Raw genomic sequence first — 20402 nt, 5'->3', positions numbered from 1 at the left:
GCTAGTGGATAGAATCACATTTAACTTAGGAACCTCTCGTTTGATGCAGCCCCTCCCCCAACACTGATAATATTCAGCAACCATTGGGGATGGCAGTTACCGGTTGGATTCTAGGTGGAATCTTGGTGTGTACCGCGAGGCTTGTTGTGGCTGGTGGATCCAAGGTAACTGGGCAGAATTCTGTGGGTGGATCAGTGTGATGGAGGGGCTGCCGCCATCTGTGGAGTTTGGCTTAGGTCTTTTGTTCGGGACGCTGTGTAAGTTCGAGATAATGCTGCTGCACAAATACCTAAGTTCACGGGTAAGTTTCCAGAACCTGAGAGTGCAGACAGTGGACGATCTGCCTGTCATCAACTAACTGGTGAGGCTCCGAGGTACTTTCAAACTTGCCCACTCCTGTTGAAGTCGACTTTATGGGAGACACGAAGAGAAGCTGGCAGAAAAGCTGGCTGCACGGATTGAGGAGAGATGCGAACATATTGGTGAGAGTTGTTCCGCTACAATGGAGAATACCGATATGGAGACATCTCTAGAGAATACAAGGCTTGAAAGACATTCATGAGACCTACTGAACCTCTGTGATACTGGCAGAAAAATTAGCAGTGTCAACGTGCACTTGAGAAAGTCAGTCCATTCTCTGCTCCAAGAACGGCTCCAAGATTTCTGACGTCTAAAAGAGAAGAGGTGGCAGAGATGATAAAAGCGCTCATGTTCTTGGAAGAGGTCATGAGAATCCACAGGTCCCAAGGGGCATTTACAAACCAAACAGACCAAAATATACAAAGCCCAGGTAAGCCATTTCCCAGGTTTGGGCCTTGTAATCAAGCACTAGCTCTTCCCTCCCCTCCACTCAGGCATCCATTTTAAATGATCAGAACCTGAGCTGCAATGAAGCCAGTAGGAGAAGAGCAAGCCCCTCCAAGAATCAGAGTTCCTCCATCTTCACACTCTGTGAACAACAGTGAACTCCTGAAAGGTCAAATACTCTCGCCTAAAATAGTTGGGAATTGAATACTTAGCTCACACCAAGAAATGATGATCTTCCCATAGATTCAGCAAATGCTGGAATTATGTCTTGTCTGGGGTGAAGGGAGTATGGTAAGTGAGAGGAATCTTTGACTGAACTTGAATATGTAGTAGGCCTCAGTTTTTCAAGACAGTATATATAGGAAAATATTATGTCAGATAGTGACCTGAATTGTAAAAGTCGTGAAAGCCTTTAAAGACACAGTTTTTGTGGACCGTCTTTCTCTTCAGTCAAGCACCGGGTGCAAGATATATTGGGGGTGCAGACTTGGTTGGGTTAAATTGCTTTACCCAACATGATCGGATGATTAAGCGTTCTCATCACTGATAGAAGAACACCTGATTTCAATAGCCTAGCATAGCTGCAGCAGGGTTCTCATAGCTAAAATGCCTGTATGTGCTTTTGGAATCAAGCCTAAATGTATATATTTTGTTTGGTTTTTCTTGTACTTTCCTAGACAGGATTGTTACCCCTTGAAATGCCAACATTGGCCAGTATGTGTCATTGGGAGTATAGGGCACCACATGCACAATGGAAACCCAGGTTCTCGGTAATTTCATGGTTTCAATAGTTATTTCATGGTTCCTGTTGGTGTTGGAGGCTTCAACAGTAAAGAGTTGACATGTCCCCTTAAACAATTTTGACTGCGATTTTACTTTTTATCTGTCTACATTTTTCTTTGAGCTGACATAATGTTACAAAAATTGACAAGTCAGACTTCTAGGTAAATTTAGTACGTTTCAAACACTAACTTCATTTTCATATAAATCCCAAAACATGTAAATCAATTCTATTAACCTTCCTAAAAACTGCAACTGTGTTATCAACACAATGTCAAAATTGGAGTCTTCGGACAATCCCTCCAACCATGGCTTTATAGAAAACAGAGCTAAACAAACATCACAATTTTGTGAATTACATCTGGAAAGTGTTGATTTATCGATGCCCAGTTGGCAGAGGACCACTGCAACCTGCACTCACTCCCTCCCATGTACACAGAAATGTAAACTTCCACTCACCCAGCCCTTGGCACAGGACACTTTCGGAAGAGTGGTCTGTTACTTCCAAAGACAGGCTGAGGCCTCAGGAAACCTGGAAGCAGGAGAAGGCAAAGTAGAGAATGGAAAACTGTGCAGGATCTGACCTCTGTTAATGGAGCAGCAAAGGTGAAATTCTGTTTTACTTGGACGCACACTCTCAAGCGGACAGCACACATGGGACTGTAGGTAATGCGCTGAGTGTTAGAAGAGTGCACAGCAGATGCTTCGCTGACATAACTCCTAGAAATCAGCACAAAATATCCCCACAATTGGTTCTGAGACCAATATCCAAACCGCCAAATTTGAGCTAGCAGAGGCAGTGGAAAATGAGGTATAGAGCTACAGATAATGGCACATGCTGAGTCTCAGGGATCTGGAGTGTGTTGTGGTTTGTGGTAGGTTCTATCAAGAGAGCAAACTGACCTGTTACCCCAGTAAGAAATCAATCAAATTGGCGTGTGAGGTTGAGTTTTTTGATATGTGCTATGGCCACATTCACTGCATTTTGCAGGCCCAGGATCAATTTGGCATTTTGCCAATAGAGAACGTGTGGGGCTCAACTAGAGAAGTCGTGCATCTGGTCTGAGGGATTCAGTGGCCCTTGGGTATGAATTCAGTATTAAAAGCTTCAGGATCTGCTACAGTCGTAACCTGGACAGGGATTACGGATTGGTTTGAGGAAGAGAAATCGGTACAGCTCTGTGGTTGCATTCGTGCACCCATGACCCAAGGATGAGGGATCAAGGAAGAGTTGTCATAGTCCACAACGTGAGAAGTTGAAGCATTTCCTTCAGCATTATCTCCCAAATGCAGATGCTACATTTTGGATGGCACTGACATGGTACTGCCCAGAGGACACAAAGATCGGTCTGCGGGATCATTCCAGCAGGCCCTGATGTATGACATCCATACATATGTTTCCACTCGTGTTTCTGTAGACAGAGAAGCTCTGGGAAGAACTGGTACCATTGGGACATTCCCATGGCAATAGAAAGCACAAGCGCACTCTCAGTTTGCTGTTTTGGAAAGATTCCAATATGACGTACAGCCGAATGCCGAGCTGAAAATCTTTAAGCTTCATTTCCAGAAGAGGAAGTGTACTCTGCACTATCAGAATTGTGAGGTAAGTGCAATAAAACGAAGTTTTACTAATTGAAATAATATGGTGTGCTCATCACAACAAAGGCAACACCAGCAATTAGAGATATACCAGACAACACACACAGGAAAAGGACATGGAATCAATACCTAGGGAAAATTGTCCTGACAGAAATATCATGGAACTTTGTACACACAATGGTCTAAAATTTTCACTTAACAAAGCCCTATAAATCTATATTAGATACCTGATATTACTTGACCAGTAGAGGTAAAAAGTATAGTAGAAGAAACAGGAAGCACCATTTTCAGTTCCAAAGTGTTTGAAGCCCCAAAAAATAAGCTTTCAAACATCTAGACTGCAAAACGCTACCAGAGCATTTATTGAAAACTGAGGTGAGGAAAACATGAAGTACAACAGTGCCTCAGAATCACCAAAGGCAGTATACCGGGAAAGGGGAAGAGAAACTCTAAAAACGAGCCAAATAATATCAGAAAACCCAAGGATGAGACAATACCAGGGCTAAAGTCAGTCCAAAGCAGACTTGATAATGAAGACGGACTCGTGAAAGACTGTGAAGACAGGGGAACAGAAATCCCTCGATCAGAAGAAGACATAGATAAGAAGTGCAAACCAATGTAAACATTGCTGTTCAAGACTGGGCTAAGACAAAGCATGAAAGAGTATGATTCGTAAGAGTCCCAGACGGAAAAGCAAGATTAACAAAAAAAAGCCTGAAAAGATAATTGTAGAAAAGTCAGAATGAAACATGCTGAAAGACAAAAAGTATCATCTATACGATTTCAAGGACTACACAGCATCCAAAGGAGGTGGAATCCCAATACACCTACTTGCAGCTGTATAATTCAAACCAATAAAGTTCATGATCACCCCAGTGATTTAAAATGCATCTAGAGGAAAGCAATTTATTCACAACAGGACTTCCAGAGGGGTTTCACCTCATATCTCGGCCGAAAGATTGCAGAACAGGGAAGAGTGCAAGGACATAGGCCATAACCTGAATGAGAAAAAGCTGTAAACATGGGTAGCCTATGCCACATGACTGCCAATTCTAATAACGGCAAAGCTAGGGAAATTCACAGACCAGCAAAGCTTAAAAGAATTCAGCAGTTCAAAACTTATCCTAAAAGAAAAATTGAGAATTATACCCTGAATAGGAAAGTAGCAAGATGAAATGGAAATAATAAAAACCATTATTGGAAATGCAAGAATAGCGTGAGTTACAAACAAGGAACAAGAAGAAGGCAAGGAGGACATCAAAGCCATAAGATGGGAGATGGTAGTGGGATATATTAAGTGATTTTAAGCATTATCTTACGTGATTCACATATATGAATCTCTAATTGAAGCACACGGAGTGATGCATGGACTAATGTGTTTGCAAAACCAACAACAAGCAAACAAACAAACAATCAAACAAAAAAACAGACACCAAAAGGGTACGGTTGGCTGAAATATACCAAAGAAACCATGAGTATTCAAAACAAAATACTCAAAGTGATGTCAAGGGTCGTTCAGCACGCACCGACCCAGTATCACAGCTTAAATGTACTCAACACACTTGTATTCAGAACACAGACACGTGCATTAATATTCAAATATATTGATTCAAAAGAGCATATCGTGACATAACCAAATGCCGATTTTGAATAAAATTAGGTCATAGTCCGTGATATAGACTTACAATTCTTCCAAAAGCAAGAATGAATGCCTTATTCTACCCTAAGTTGAGAAGAATTGGCATAAGCCTATAACAAAGACAAGTAGCTCTGCAAAACTGTACTAAGAGCAAACGAGACAGACAGTAAAGTGCACATTGGGATTGGTTTCATTTCTCGGAATTTCAGCCCCCATGAAACAAGTGGATACATTTCCTGAGAGCGTGGGTGTTTCAGCAGAAAGCAACAGACGGATGTGTATTCTGGGTGAATGGATATTACACAAACATGAGTTTCCTTTAGTGGGGTCTCTGTGTACTGTGAGCTGTTAGAAAGTTTCAAGACGTGTGAAAACATAAACTAAAATGGACACATTTCCCTCGTTTTGTAATGTATATACAGATCTGAAAGAAAAGGGAAGAGGGCAGATAAAAGAACAGTGGCACGCTAGTGGATAGAATCACATTTAACTTAGGAACCTCTACTTTGATGCAGCCCCTCCCCCAACACTGACAATATTCAGCAACCAATGGGGATGGCAGTTACCGGTTGGATTCTAGGAGAATCTTGGTGTGAACCGCGAGGCTTGTTGTGGCTGGTGGATCCAAGGAAACTGGGCAGAATTCTGTGGGTGGATCAGTGTGATGGAGGGGCTGCCGCCCTTTGTGGAGAATGGATTAGTTCTTTTGTTCGGGACGCTGTGTAAGTTCGAGTTAATGCTGCTGCCCAAACACCTAAGGTCACGGGTAAGTTTCCAGAATCTGAGAGGGCAGACAGTGGAAGATCTGCTTGTCATCAGCTTCCTGGTGAAGCTCCGAGGTACTTTCAAACTTGCCCAGTCATGTTGAAGTCGACTTTATGGGAGACATGAAGAGAAGCTGGCAGAAAAGCTGGCTGCATGGATTGAGGAGAGATGCGAACATATTGATGAGAGTTGTTCCGCTACAATGGAGAATACTGGCACGGAGACATCTCTAGAGAATACTAGGCTCGAAAGACATTCATGAGACCTACTGAACCTCTGTGATACTGGCAGAAATATTCGGAGTGTCAACGTGCACTTGAGAAAGTCACTCCATTCTCTGCTCCAAGAATGGCTCCAAGATTCCTGACGTCTAAAAGAGAAGAGAAGGCAGAGATGATAAAAGCGCTCATGTTCTTCGAAGTGGTCAAGAGAATCCACAGGTCCCAAGGGGCATTTACAAACCATTCAGACCAAAATGCACCAAGCCCAGGTAAGCCTTTTCCCAGGTTTGGGCCTTGCTATCAAGCACTTGCTCTTCCCTCCCCTCCACTCAGGCATCCATTTTAAAGGATCAGAACCTGAGCTGCAATGAAGCCAGTAGGAGAAGAGCAAGCCCCTCCTAGAATCAGAGTCCCTCCATCTTCACACTCTATGAACAACAGTGAAATCCTGAAAGGTCAAATACTCTCGCCTAAATTAGTTAGGAATTGAATACTTAGCTCAAACAAAGAAATGATGACCTTCCCCTAGATTCAGCAAATGCTGGGTTTATGTCTTCTCTGGGGTGAAGGGAGTGTGGTAAGTGAGAGGAATCTTTGACTGAACTTGAATATGTACTAGGCCACAGTGTTTCAAGACAGTATAGGTAAATATTATGTCAGATAGTGACCTGAACTGTAAAAGTCGTGAAAGCCTTTAAAGACACAGGTTTGATGGACCGTCTTTCTCTTCAGCCAAGCACCGGGTGCACGATATATTGGGGGTGCAGACTTGGTTGTGTTAAATTGCTTTACCCAACATGATCGGATGATTTAGCGTTCTCAACTCTGATAGAAGAACACCGGTTTCAATAGCCTAGCATAGCTGCAGCAGGGTTCTCATAGCTAAAATGCCTGTATGTGCTTTTGGAATCAAGCCTAAATGTATATATTTTGTTTGGTTTTTCTTGTACTTTCCTAGAGAGGAATGTTACCCCTTGAAATGCCAACCTTGGCCAGTATGTGTCATTGGGATTATAGGGCACCACATGCACAACGGAAAACCTGGCTCTCGGTTATTTCATGGTTTCAATAGTTACTTCATGGTTCCTGTTGGTGTTGGAGGATTCAACATTAAAGAGTTGACATGTCCCCTTCAACATTTTGGACTGCAATTTTACTTTCTATCTGTCTACATTTTTCTTAGAGCTGACATAATGTTACAAAAATTGACAAGTCTGGCTTCTAGGTAAATTTAGTACGTTTCAAACACTAACTTCATTTTCATATAAATCCCAAAACATGTAAATCAATTCTATTGACCTTCTTAAAAACTGCAACTCTGTTATCAACACAATGTCAAAATTGGAGTCTTCTGACCATCCCTCCAACCAAGGCTTTATAGAAAACAGAGCTAAACAAACATCACATTTCTGTGAATTACATCTGGAAAGTGTTGATTTATCGATGCCCAGTTGGCAGAGAACAAGTGCAACCTGCACTCACTCCCTCCCATGTACACAGCAATGTAAACTTCCACTCACCCAGCTCTTGGCACAGGACACTTTCCGAAGAGTGGTCTGTTACTTCCAAAGACAGGCTGAGGCCTCAGAAAACCTGGAAGCAGGAGAAGGCAAAGTAGAGAATGGAAATCTGTGCAGGATCTGACCTCTGCAGATGGAGCAGCAAAGGTGAAACTCTGTTTTACTTGGACGCACACTCTCAAGCAGACAGCACACATGGGACTGTAGGTAATACGCTGAGTGTTAGAAGAGTGCACAGCAGATGCTTGGCTGACATAACTCCTAGAAATCTGCACAAAATATCCCACAATTGATTCTGAGACCAAGATCCGATCTGCCAAATTTGAGCTAGCAGAGGCAGCGGAAAATGAGGTATAGAGCTACAGATAATGGCACACGCTGAGTCTCAGGGATCTGGAGTGTGTTGTGGGTTGTGGTGGGTTCTATCAAGAGAGCAAACCGACCTGTTACCCCAGTAAGGAAGCAACCACATTGGCGTGTGAGGTTGAGTTTTTCGATATTTGCCATGGCCACATACACTGCATCTTGCAGGCCCAGGATCAATTTGGCATTTTGCCAATAGAGCACGTGTGGGGCTCAACTAGAGAAGCCGTGCATCTGGTCTGACTGATTCAGTGTCCCTTGGGTTTGAAATCAGTATTAAAAGCTTTAGGATCTGCTACAGTCATAACCTGGACAGGGATTACTGATTGGTTTGAGGAGGAGAACTCAGTACAACTCTGTGATTGGATTCGTGCACCCATGACCCAAGGATGAGGGATCAAGGAAGAGTGGTCAAAGTCCACAACGTGAGAAGTAGAAGCATTTCCTTCAGCATTATCTCCCAAATGCAGATGCTACATTTTGGATGGCACTGACATGGTTCTGCCCAGAGGACACAAAGATTGGTCTGCGGGATCATTCCAGCAGGCCCTGATGTATGACATCCATACATATGTTTCCACTGGTGTTTCTGTAGACAGAGAAGCTCTGGGAAGAACTGGTACCATTGGGACATTCCCATGGCAATAGAAAGCACAAGCACACTCTCAGTTTGCTGTTTTGGAAAGACTCCAAGATGACGTACAGCAGAATGCCGAGCAGAAAAGCTTTAAGCTTCATTTCCAGAAGAGGAAGTGTACTCTGCACTTTCAGAATTGTGAGGTAAGTGCAATAAAACGAAGTTTTAATAATTGAAATAATATGGTGTGCTCATCACAACAAAGGCAACACCAGCAATTAGAGATGTACCAGACAACACACACAGGAACAGGAGATGGCATCAATGCCTAGGGAAAATTGTCCTCACAGAAATATCATGGAACTTTGTACACACAATGGTCTAAAATTTTCACTTAACAAAGCCTTAGAAATCTATATTTGATACCTGATATTACATGACAAGTAGATGTAAAGAAGTAAATTAAAAGAAAGAGAAAGTACCATTTTCACTTCCAAAGATTTTGAAGGCCTGAAAAATGAGCTTTCAAATATCTAGACTGTAAAACGCTACCAGAGCAAGTATTGAAAACTGAGGTGAGGAAAACATGAAGTACAACAGTGTCTCAGAATCACAAAAGGCAGTATACCGGGAAAGGGGAGAGAAACTCTAAAAACGAGCCAAATAATACCAGAAAACCCAAGGATGAGACAATACCAGGGCTAAAGTCAGTCCAAAGCAGACTTGATAATGCAGACGGACTCGTGAAAGACTGTGAAGACAGGGGAACAGAAATCCCTCGATCAGAAGAAGACATAGAAAAAGAAATGCAAACCAATGCAAACAATGCTGTTGAAGCCTAGGGTAAGACAAAGCATGAAAGAGTATGATTCGTAAGAGTCCCAGATGGAAAAGCAAGATTAACAAGAAAAAGCCTGAAAAGATATTTGTAGAAAAGTCATACTGAAATTTTCTGAAAGACAAGAAAGAATCATCTATACGATTTCAGGAACTACACAGCGTCCAAAGGAGGTGGAATCCCAATAGACCTACTTGCAGCTCTATAATTCAAATCAACAAAGTTCATGATCACCCCAGTGATTTAAAATGCATCTAGAGGAAAGCAATTTAGTCACAACAGAACCTCCAGAAGGGTTTCAGCTCATATCTCGGCAGAAATATTGCAGAACAGGGAGGAGTGCAAGGACATAGGCCATATCCTGAATGAGAAAAAGCTGTAATCATGGGTAGCCTATGCCACATGACTGCCATTTCTAATAACGGCAGAGCTAGGGAAATTCACAGACCAGCAAAGCTTAAAAGAATTCAGCAGTTCAAAACTTATCCTAAAAGATAGATTGAGAATTCTACCCTGAATAGAAAAGTAGAAAGATGAAATGGAAATAAGAAAAACCAGTATTGGAAATGCAAGAAGAGCGTGAGTTACAAACAAGAAACAAGAAGAAGGCAAGGAGGACATCAAAGCCATAAGATGGGAGAGGGTAGCATGAAATCATAGGTTATTTTAAGCACTATCTTAAGTGATTCACATAAATGAATCTCTGATTGAAGCAAACGGAGTGATGCATGGCCTAAAGTGTTTGCAAAACCAACAACAAGGAAACAAACAATCAAACAAACAAACAGACACCAAAAGGATACGGTTGGCTGACATATACCAAAGAAACCATGAGTATTCAAAACAAATTACTCAAAGTGATGTCAAGGATCATTCAGCACGCACCGACCCAGTATCGCAGCTTAAATGTACTCAACACACTTGTATTCAGAACACAGACGCGTGCATTAATATTCATAAACATTGATTCAATAGAGCATATCGTGACCTAACCCAAATGCCGATTTTGAATAAGATATGGTCATAGTCTGTGATATAGACTTACAATTCTTCCAACAGCAAGAATGAATGCCATATTCTAGCCTAAGTAGAGAAGAAACGGCATAAGCCTATAACAAAGACAAGTAGCTCTGCAAAACTGTACTAAGAGCAAACGAGACAGACAGTAAAGTGCACATTGGGATTGGTTTCATTTCTCGGAATTTCAGCCCCCATGAAAAAAGTGGATCCATTTACTGAGAGCGTGGGTGTTTCAGCAGAAAGCAAAAGACGGATAAGTATTCTGAGTGAATGGATATTACACAAACATGAGTTTCCTTTAGTGGGGTCTCTGTGTACTGTGAGCTGTTAGAAAGTTTCAAGACGTGTGAAACCATAAACTAAAAATGGACACACTTCCCTCCGTTTGTACTGTATATACAGATCTGAACCAAAGGGAAGAGGGCAGATAAAAGGACAGTGGCACGCTAGTGGATAGAATCACATTTAACTTAGGAACCTCTCGTTTGATGCAGCCCCTCCCCCAACACTGACAATATTCAGCAACCATTGGGGATGGCAGTTACCGGTTGGATTCTAGGTGGAATCTTGGTGTGTACCGCGAGGCTTGTTGTGGCTGGTGGATCCAAGGTAACTGGGCAGAATTCTGTGGGTGGATCAGTGTGATGAAGGGGCTGCCGCCCTTTGTGGAGATTGGCTTAGGTCTTTTGTTCGGGACGCTGTGTAAGTTCGAGATAATGCTGCTGCCCAAAGACCTAAGTTCACGGGTAAGTTTCCAGAACCTGAGAGGGCAGACAGTGGAAGATCTGCTTGTCATCAGCTTCCTGGTGAGGCTCCGAGGTACTTTCAAACTTGCCCAGTCCTGTTGAAGTCGACTTTATGGGAGACACGAAGAGAAGCTGGCAGAAAAGCTGGCTGCACGGATTGAGGAGAGATGCGAACATATTGATGAGAGTTGTTCCGCTACAATGGAGAATACCGGCACGGAGACATCTCTAGAGAATACCAGGCTCGAAAGACATTCATGAGACCTACTGAACCTCTGTGATACTGGCAGAAACATTCGGAGTGTCAACGTGCACTTGAGAAAGTCACTCCATTCTCTGCTCCAAGAACGGCTCCAAGATTCCTGACGTCTAAAAGAGAAGAGATGGCAGAGATGATAAAAGGGCTCATGTTCTTGGAAGAGGTCATGAGAATCCACAGGTCCCAAGGGGCATTTACAAACCATTCAGACCAAAATGCACCAAGCCCAGGTAAGCCTTTTCCCAGGTTTGGGCCTTGCTATCAAGCACTTGCTCTTCCCTCCCCTCCACTCAGGCATCCATTTTAAAGGATCAGAACCTGAGCTGCAATGAAGCCAATAGGAGAAGAGCAAGCCCCTCCTAGAATCAGAGTCCCTCCATCTTCACACTCTGTGAACAACAGTGAACTCCTGAAAGGTCAAATACTCTCGCCTAAATTAGTTAGGAATTGAATAATTAGCTCAAACAAAGAAATGATGACCTTCCCCTAGATTCAGCAAATGCTGGGTTTATGTCTTCTCTGGGGTGAAGGGAGTGTGGTAAGTGAGAGGAATCTTTGACTGAACTTGAATACGTACTAGGCCTCAGTGTTTCAAGACAGTATAGGTAAATAATATGTCAGATAGTGACCTGAACTGTAAAAGTCGTGAAAGCCTTTAAAGACACAGGTTTGGTGGACCGTCTTTCTCTTCAGCCAAGCACCGGGTGCACGATATATTGGGGGTGCAGACTTGGTTGTGTTAAATTGCTTTACCCAACATGATCGGATGATTAAGCGTTCTCATCACTGATAGAAGAACACCTGCTTTTCAATAGCCTAGCATAGCTGCAGCAGGGTTCTCATAGCTAAAATGCCTGTATGTGCTTTTGGAATCAAGCCTAAATGTATATATTTTGTTTGGTTTTTCTTGTACTTTCCCAGAGAGGAATGTTACCCCTTGAAATGCCAACCTTGGCCAGTATGTGTCATTGGGATTATAGGGCACCACATGAACAACGGAAAACCTGGCTCTCGGGTATTTCATGGTTTCAATAGTTACTTCATGGTTCCTGTTGGTGTTGGAGGATTCAACATTAAAGAGTTGACATGTCCCCTTCAACATTTTGGACTGCAATTTTACTTTCTATCTGTCTACATTTTTCTTAGAGCTGACATAATGTTACAAAAATTGACAAGTCTGGCTTCTAGGTAAATTTAGTACGTTTCAAACACTAACTTCATTTTCATATAAATCCCAAAACATGTAAATCAATTCTATTGACCTTCTTAAAAACTGCAACTCTGTTATCAACACAATGTCAAAATTGGAGTCTTCTGACCATCCCTCCAACCAAGGCTTTATAGAAAACAGAGCTAAACAAACATCACATTTCTGTGAATTACATCTGGAAAGTGTTGATTTATCGATGCCCAGTTGGCAGAGAACAAGTGCAACCTGCACTCACTCCCTCCCATGTACACAGCAATGTAAACTTCCACTCACCCAGCTCTTGGCACAGGACACTTTCCGAAGAGTGGTCTGTTACTTCCAAAGACAGGCTGAGGCCTCAGAAAACCTGGAAGCAGGAGAAGGCAAAGTAGAGAATGGAAATCTGTGCAGGATCTGACCTCTGCAGATGGAGCAGCAAAGGTGAAACTCTGTTTTACTTGGACGCACACTCTCAAGCAGACAGCACACATGGGACTGTAGGTAATACGCTGAGTGTTAGAAGAGTGCACAGCAGATGCTTGGCTGACATAACTCCTAGAAATCTGCACAAAATATCCCACAATTGATTCTGAGACCAAGATCCGATCTGCCAAATTTGAGCTAGCAGAGGCAGTGGAAAATGAGGTATAGAGCTACAGATAATGGCACACGCTGAGTCTCAGGGATCTGGAGTGTGTTGTGGGTTGTGGTGGGTTCTATCAAGAGAGCAAACCGACCTGTTACCCCAGTAAGGAAGCAACCACATTGGCGTGTGAGGTTGAGTTTTTCGATATTTGCCATGGCCACATACACTGCATCTTGCAGGCCCAGGATCAATTTGGCATTTTGCCAATAGAGCACGTGTGGGGCTCAACTAGAGAAGCCGTGCATCTGGTCTGACTGATTCAGTGTCCCTTGGGTTTGAAATCAGTATTAAAAGCTTTAGGATCTGCTACAGTCATAACCTGGACAGGGATTACTGATTGGTTTGAGGAGGAGAACTCAGTACAACTCTGTGATTGGATTCGTGCACCCATGACCCAAGGATGAGGGATCAAGGAAGAGTGGTCAAAGTCCACAACGTGAGAAGTAGAAGCATTTCCTTCAGCATTATCTCCCAAATGCAGATGCTACATTTTGGATGGCACTGACATGGTTCTGCCCAGAGGACACAAAGATTGGTCTGCGGGATCATTCCAGCAGGCCCTGATGTATGACATCCATACATATGTTTCCACTGGTGTTTCTGTAGACAGAGAAGCTCTGGGAAGAACTGGTACCATTGGGACATTCCCATGGCAATAGAAAGCACAAGCACACTCTCAGTTTGCTGTTTTGGAAAGACTCCAAGATGACGTACAGCAGAATGCCGAGCAGAAAAGCTTTAAGCTTCATTTCCAGAAGAGGAAGTGTACTCTGCACTTTCAGAATTGTGAGGTAAGTGCAATAAAACGAAGTTTTAATAATTGAAATAATATGGTGTGCTCATCACAACAAAGGCAACACCAGCAATTAGAGATGTACCAGACAACACACACAGGAACAGGAGATGGCATCAATGCCTAGGGAAAATTGTCCTCACAGAAATATCATGGAACTTTGTACACACAATGGTCTAAAATTTTCACTTAACAAAGCCTTAGAAATCTATATTTGATACCTGATATTACATGACAAGTAGATGTAAAGAAGTAAATTAAAAGAAAGAGAAAGTACCATTTTCACTTCCAAAGATTTTGAAGGCCTGAAAAATGAGCTTTCAAATATCTAGACTGTAAAACGCTACCAGAGCAAGTATTGAAAACTGAGGTGAGGAAAACATGAAGTACAACAGTGTCTCAGAATCACAAAAGGCAGTATACCGGGAAAGGGGAGAGAAACTCTAAAAACGAGCCAAATAATACCAGAAAACCCAAGGATGAGACAATACCAGGGCTAAAGTCAGTCCAAAGCAGACTTGATAATGCAGACGGACTCGTGAAAGACTGTGAAGACAGGGGAACAGAAATCCCTCGATCAGAAGAAGACATAGAAAAAGAAATGCAAACCAATGCAAACAATGCTGTTGAAGCCTAGGGTAAGACAAAGCATGAAAGAGTATGATTCGTAAGAGTCCCAGATGGAAAAGCAAGATTAACAAGAAAAAGCCTGAAAAGATATTTGTAGAAAAGTCATACTGAAATTTTCTGAAAGACAAGAAAGAATCATCTATACGATTTCAGGAACTACACAGCGTCCAAAGGAGGTGGAATCCCAATAGACCTACTTGCAGCTCTATAATTCAAATCAACAAAGTTCATGATCACCCCAGTGATTTAAAATGCATCTAGAGGAAAGCAATTTAGTCACAACAGAACCTCCAGAAGGGTTTCAGCTCATATCTCGGCAGAAATATTGCAGAACAGGGAGGAGTGCAAGGACATAGGCCATATCCTGAATGAGAAAAAGCTGTAATCATGGGTAGCCTATGCCACATGACTGCCATTTCTAATAACGGCAGAGCTAGGGAAATTCACAGACCAGCAAAGCTTAAAAGAATTCAGCAGTTCAAAACTTATCCTAAAAGATAGATTGAGAATTCTACCCTGAATAGAAAAGTAGAAAGATGAAATGGAAATAAGAAAAACCAGTATTGGAAATGCAAGAAGAGCGTGAGTTACAAACAAGAAACAAGAAGAAGGCAAGGAGGACATCAAAGCCATAAGATGGGAGAGGGTAGCATGAAATCATAGGTTATTTTAAGCACTATCTTAAGTGATTCACATAAATGAATCTCTGATTGAAGCAAACGGAGTGATGCATGGCCTAAAGTGTTTGCAAAACCAACAACAAGGAAACAAACAATCAAACAAACAAACAGACACCAAAAGGATACGGTTGGCTGACATATACCAAAGAAACCATGAGTATTCAAAACAAATTACTCAAAGTGATGTCAAGGATCATTCAGCACGCACCGACCCAGTATCGCAGCTTAAATGTACTCAACACACTTGTATTCAGAACACAGACGCGTGCATTAATATTCATAAACATTGATTCAATAGAGCATATCGTGACCTAACCCAAATGCCGATTTTGAATAAGATATGGTCATAGTCTGTGATATAGACTTACAATTCTTCCAACAGCAAGAATGAATGCCATATTCTAGCCTAAGTAGAGAAGAAACGGCATAAGCCTATAACAAAGACAAGTAGCTCTGCAAAACTGTACTAAGAGCAAACGAGACAGACAGTAAAGTGCACATTGGGATTGGTTTCATTTCTCGGAATTTCAGCCCCCATGAAAAAAGTGGATCCATTTACTGAGAGCGTGGGTGTTTCAGCAGAAAGCAAAAGACGGATAAGTATTCTGAGTGAATGGATATTACACAAACATGAGTTTCCTTTAGTGGGGTCTCTGTGTACTGTGAGCTGTTAGAAAGTTTCCAGACGTGTGAAACCATAAACTAAAAATGGACACACTTCCCTCCGTTTGTACTGTATATACAGATCTGAACCAAAGGGAAGAGGGCAGATAAAAGGACAGTGGCACGCTAGTGGATAGAATCACATTTAACTTAGGAACCTCTCGTTTGATGCAGCCCCTCCCCCAACACTGACAATATTCAGCAACCATTGGGGATGGCAGTTACCGGTTGGATTCTAGGTGGAATCTTGGTGTGTACCGCGAGGCTTGTTGTGGCTGGTGGATCCAAGGTAACTGGGCAGAATTCTGTGGGTGGATCAGTGTGATGAAGGGGCTGCCGCCCTTTGTGGAGATTGGCTTAGGTCTTTTGTTCGGGACGCTGTGTAAGTTCGAGATAATGCTGCTGCCCAAAGACCTAAGTTCACGGGTAAGTTTCCAGAACCTGAGAGGGCAGACAGTGGAAGATCTGCTTGTCATCAGCTTCCTGGTGAGGCTCCGAGGTACTTTCAAACTTGCCCAGTCCTGTTGAAGTCGACTTTATGGGAGACACGAAGAGAAGCTGGCAGAAAAGCTGGCTGCACGGATTGAGGAGAGATGCGAACATATTGATGAGAGTTGTTCCGCTACAATGGAGAATACCGGCACGGAGACATCTCTAGAGAATACCAGGCTCGAAAGACATTCATGAGACCTACTGAACCTCTGTGATACTGGCAGAAACATTCGGAGTGTCAACGTGCACTTGAGAAAGTCACTCCATTCTCTGCTCCAAGAACGGCTCCACGATTCCTGACGTCTAAAAGAGAAGAGATGGCAGAGATGATAAAAGGGCTCATGTTCTTGGAAGAGGTCATGAGAATCCACAGGTCCCAAGGGGCATTTACAAACAATTCAGACCAAAATGCACCAAGCCCAGGTAAGCCTTTTCCCAGGTTTGGGCCTTGCTATCAAGCACTTGCTCTTCCCTCCCCTCCACTCAGGCATCCATTTTAAAGGATCAGAACCTGAGCTGCAATGAAGCCAGTAGGAGAAGAGCAAGCCCCTCCTAGAATCACAGTTCCTCCATCTTCACACACTGTGAACAACAGTGAACTCCTGAAAGGTCAAATACTCTCGCCTAAATTAGTTAGGAATTGAATAATTAGCTCAAACAAAGAAATGATGACCTTCCCCTAGATTCAGCAAATGCTGGGTTTATGTCTTGTCTGGGGTGAAGGGAGTGTGGTAAGTGAGAGGAATCTTTGACTGAACTTGAATATGTACTAGGCCTCAGTGTTTCAAGACAGTATAGGTAAATATTATGTCAGATAGTGACCTGAACTGTAAAAGTCGTGAAAGCCTTTAAAGACACAGGTTTGGTGGACCGTCTTTCTCTTCAGCCAAGCACCGGGTGCACGATATATTGGGGGTGCAGACTTGGTTGTGTTAAATTGCTTTACCCAACATGATCGGATGATTAAGCGTTCTCATCACTGATAGAAGAACACCTGCTTTTCAATAGCCTAGCATAGCTGCAGCAGGGTTCTCATAGCTAAAATGCCTGTATGTGCTTTTGGAATCAAGCCTAAATGTATATATTTTGTTTGGTTTTTCTTGTACTTTCCTAGAGAGGAATGTTACCCCTTGAAATGCCAACCTTGGCCAGTATGTGTCATTGGGTTTATAGGGCACCACATGCACAACGGAAAACCTGGCTCTCGGTTATTTCATGGTTTCAATAGTTACTTCATGGTTCCTGTTGGTGTTGGAGGATTCAACATTAAAGAGTTGACATGTCCCCTTCAACATTTTGGACTGCAATTTTACTTTCTATCTGTCTACATTTTTCTTAGAGCTGACATAATGTTACAAAAATTGACAAGTCTGGCTTCTAGGTAAATTTAGTACGTTTCAAACACTAACTTCATTTTCATATAAATCCCAAAACATGTAAATCAATTCTATTGACCTTCTTAAAAACTGCAACTCTGTTATCAACACAATGTCAAAATTGGAGTCTTCTGACCATCCCTCCAACCAAGGCTTTATAGAAAACAGAGCTAAACAAACATCACATTTCTGTGAATTACATCTGGAAAGTGTTGATTTATCGATGCCCAGTTGGCAGAGAACAAGTGCAACCTGCACTCACTCCCTCCCATGTACACAGCAATGTAAACTTCCACTCACCCAGCTCTTGGCACAGGACACTTTCCGAAGAGTGGTCTGTTACTTCCAAAGACAGGCTGAGGCCTCAGAAAACCTGGAAGCAGGAGAAGGCAAAGTAGAGAATGGAAATCTGTGCAGGATCTGACCTCTGCAGATGGAGCAGCAAAGGTGAAACTCTGTTTTACTTGGACGCACACTCTCAAGCAGACAGCACACATGGGACTGTAGGTAATACGCTGAGTGTTAGAAGAGTGCACAGCAGATGCTTGGCTGACATAACTCCTAGAAATCTGCACAAAATATCCCACAATTGATTCTGAGACCAAGATCCGATCTGCCAAATTTGAGCTAGCAGAGGCAGCGGAAAATGAGGTATAGAGCTACAGATAATGGCACACGCTGAGTCTCAGGGATCTGGAGTGTGTTGTGGGTTGTGGTGGGTTCTATCAAGAGAGCAAACCGACCTGTTACCCCAGTAAGGAAGCAACCACATTGGCGTGTGAGGTTGAGTTTTTCGATATTTGCCATGGCCACATACACTGCATCTTGCAGGCCCAGGATCAATTTGGCATTTTGCCAATAGAGCACGTGTGGGGCTCAACTAGAGAAGCCGTGCATCTGGTCTGACTGATTCAGTGTCCCTTGGGTTTGAAATCAGTATTAAAAGCTTTAGGATCTGCTACAGTCATAACCTGGACAGGGATTACTGATTGGTTTGAGGAGGAGAACTCAGTACAACTCTGTGATTGGATTCGTGCACCCATGACCCAAGGATGAGGGATCAAGGAAGAGTGGTCAAAGTCCACAACGTGAGAAGTAGAAGCATTTCCTTCAGCATTATCTCCCAAATGCAGATGCTACATTTTGGATGGCACTGACATGGTTCTGCCCAGAGGACACAAAGATTGGTCTGCGGGATCATTCCAGCAGGCCCTGATGTATGACATCCATACATATGTTTCCACTGGTGTTTCTGTAGACAGAGAAGCTCTGGGAAGAACTGGTAACATTGGGACATTCCCATGGCAATAGAAAGCACAAGCACACTCTCAGTTTGCTGTTTTGGAAAGACTCCAAGATGACGTACAGCAGAATGCCGAGCAGAAAAGCTTTAAGCTTCATTTCCAGAAGAGGAAGTGTACTCTGCACTTTCAGAATTGTGAGGTAAGTGCAATAAAACGAAGTTTTAATAATTGAAATAATATGGTGTGCTCATCACAACAAAGGCAACACCAGCAATTAGAGATGTACCAGACAACACACACAGGAACAGGAGATGGCATCAATGCCTAGGGAAAATTGTCCTCACAGAAATATCATGGAACTTTGTACACACAATGGTCTAAAATTTTCACTTAACAAAGCCTTAGAAATCTATATTTGATACCTGATATTACATGACAAGTAGATGTAAAGAAGTAAATTAAAAGAAAGAGAAAGTACCATTTTCACTTCCAAAGATTTTGAAGGCCTGAAAAATGAGCTTTCAAATATCTAGACTGTAAAACGCTACCAGAGCAAGTATTGAAAACTGAGGTGAGGAAAACATGAAGTACAACAGTGTCTCAGAATCACAAAAGGCAGTATACCGGGAAAGGGGAGAGAAACTCTAAAAACGAGCCAAATAATACCAGAAAACCCAAGGATGAGACAATACCAGGGCTAAAGTCAGTCCAAAGCAGACTTGATAATGCAGACGGACTCGTGAAAGACTGTGAAGACAGGGGAACAGAAATCCCTCGATCAGAAGAAGACATAGAAAAAGAAATGCAAACCAATGCAAACAATGCTGTTGAAGCCTAGGGTAAGACAAAGCATGAAAGAGTATGATTCGTAAGAGTCCCAGATGGAAAAGCAAGATTAACAAGAAAAAGCCTGAAAAGATATTTGTAGAAAAGTCATACTGAAATTTTCTGAAAGACAAGAAAGAATCATCTATACGATTTCAGGAACTACACAGCGTCCAAAGGAGGTGGAATCCCAATAGACCTACTTGCAGCTCTATAATTCAAATCAACAAAGTTCATGATCACCCCAGTGATTTAAAATGCATCTAGAGGAAAGCAATTTAGTCACAACAGAACCTCCAGAAGGGTTTCAGCTCATATCTCGGCAGAAATATTGCAGAACAGGGAGGAGTGCAAGGACATAGGCCATATCCTGAATGAGAAAAAGCTGTAATCATGGGTAGCCTATGCCACATGACTGCCATTTCTAATAACGGCAGAGCTAGGGAAATTCACAGACCAGCAAAGCTTAAAAGAATTCAGCAGTTCAAAACTTATCCTAAAAGATAGATTGAGAATTCTACCCTGAATAGAAAAGTAGAAAGATGAAATGGAAATAAGAAAAACCATTATTGGAAATGCAAGAAGAGCGTGAGTTACAAACAAGAAACAAGAAGAAGGCAAGGAGGACATCAAAGCCATAAGATGGGAGAGGGTAGCATGAAATCATAGGTTATTTTAAGCACTATCTTAAGTGATTCACATATATGAATCTCTGATTGAAGCAAACGGA

General features: G+C 42.4%; 1 long non-coding RNA gene across 1 annotated transcript; it reads right to left on the bottom strand.

The window, feature by feature from the left end:
- Positions 1-11202: 11202 nt before the first annotated feature.
- On the bottom strand, positions 11203-16395 carry LOC135320715 (uncharacterized). Its single transcript, XR_010379977.1, has 3 exons — positions 15961-16395; positions 12618-12690; positions 11203-11244 (listed from the first exon to the last, which is right to left on the bottom strand). It is a non-coding gene; the product is annotated as an uncharacterized LOC135320715 (long non-coding RNA).
- Positions 16396-20402: the final 4007 nt, after the last annotated feature.

Source organism: Camelus dromedarius, unplaced genomic scaffold, assembly GCF_036321535.1.
Source record: "Camelus dromedarius isolate mCamDro1 unplaced genomic scaffold, mCamDro1.pat HAP1_SCAFFOLD_114, whole genome shotgun sequence".
Lineage (NCBI taxonomy): Eukaryota > Metazoa > Chordata > Mammalia > Artiodactyla > Camelidae > Camelus > Camelus dromedarius.
The sequence above is the reverse complement of the archived record's forward strand: the minus strand, read 5'-3'. Positions and strand labels throughout refer to the sequence as shown.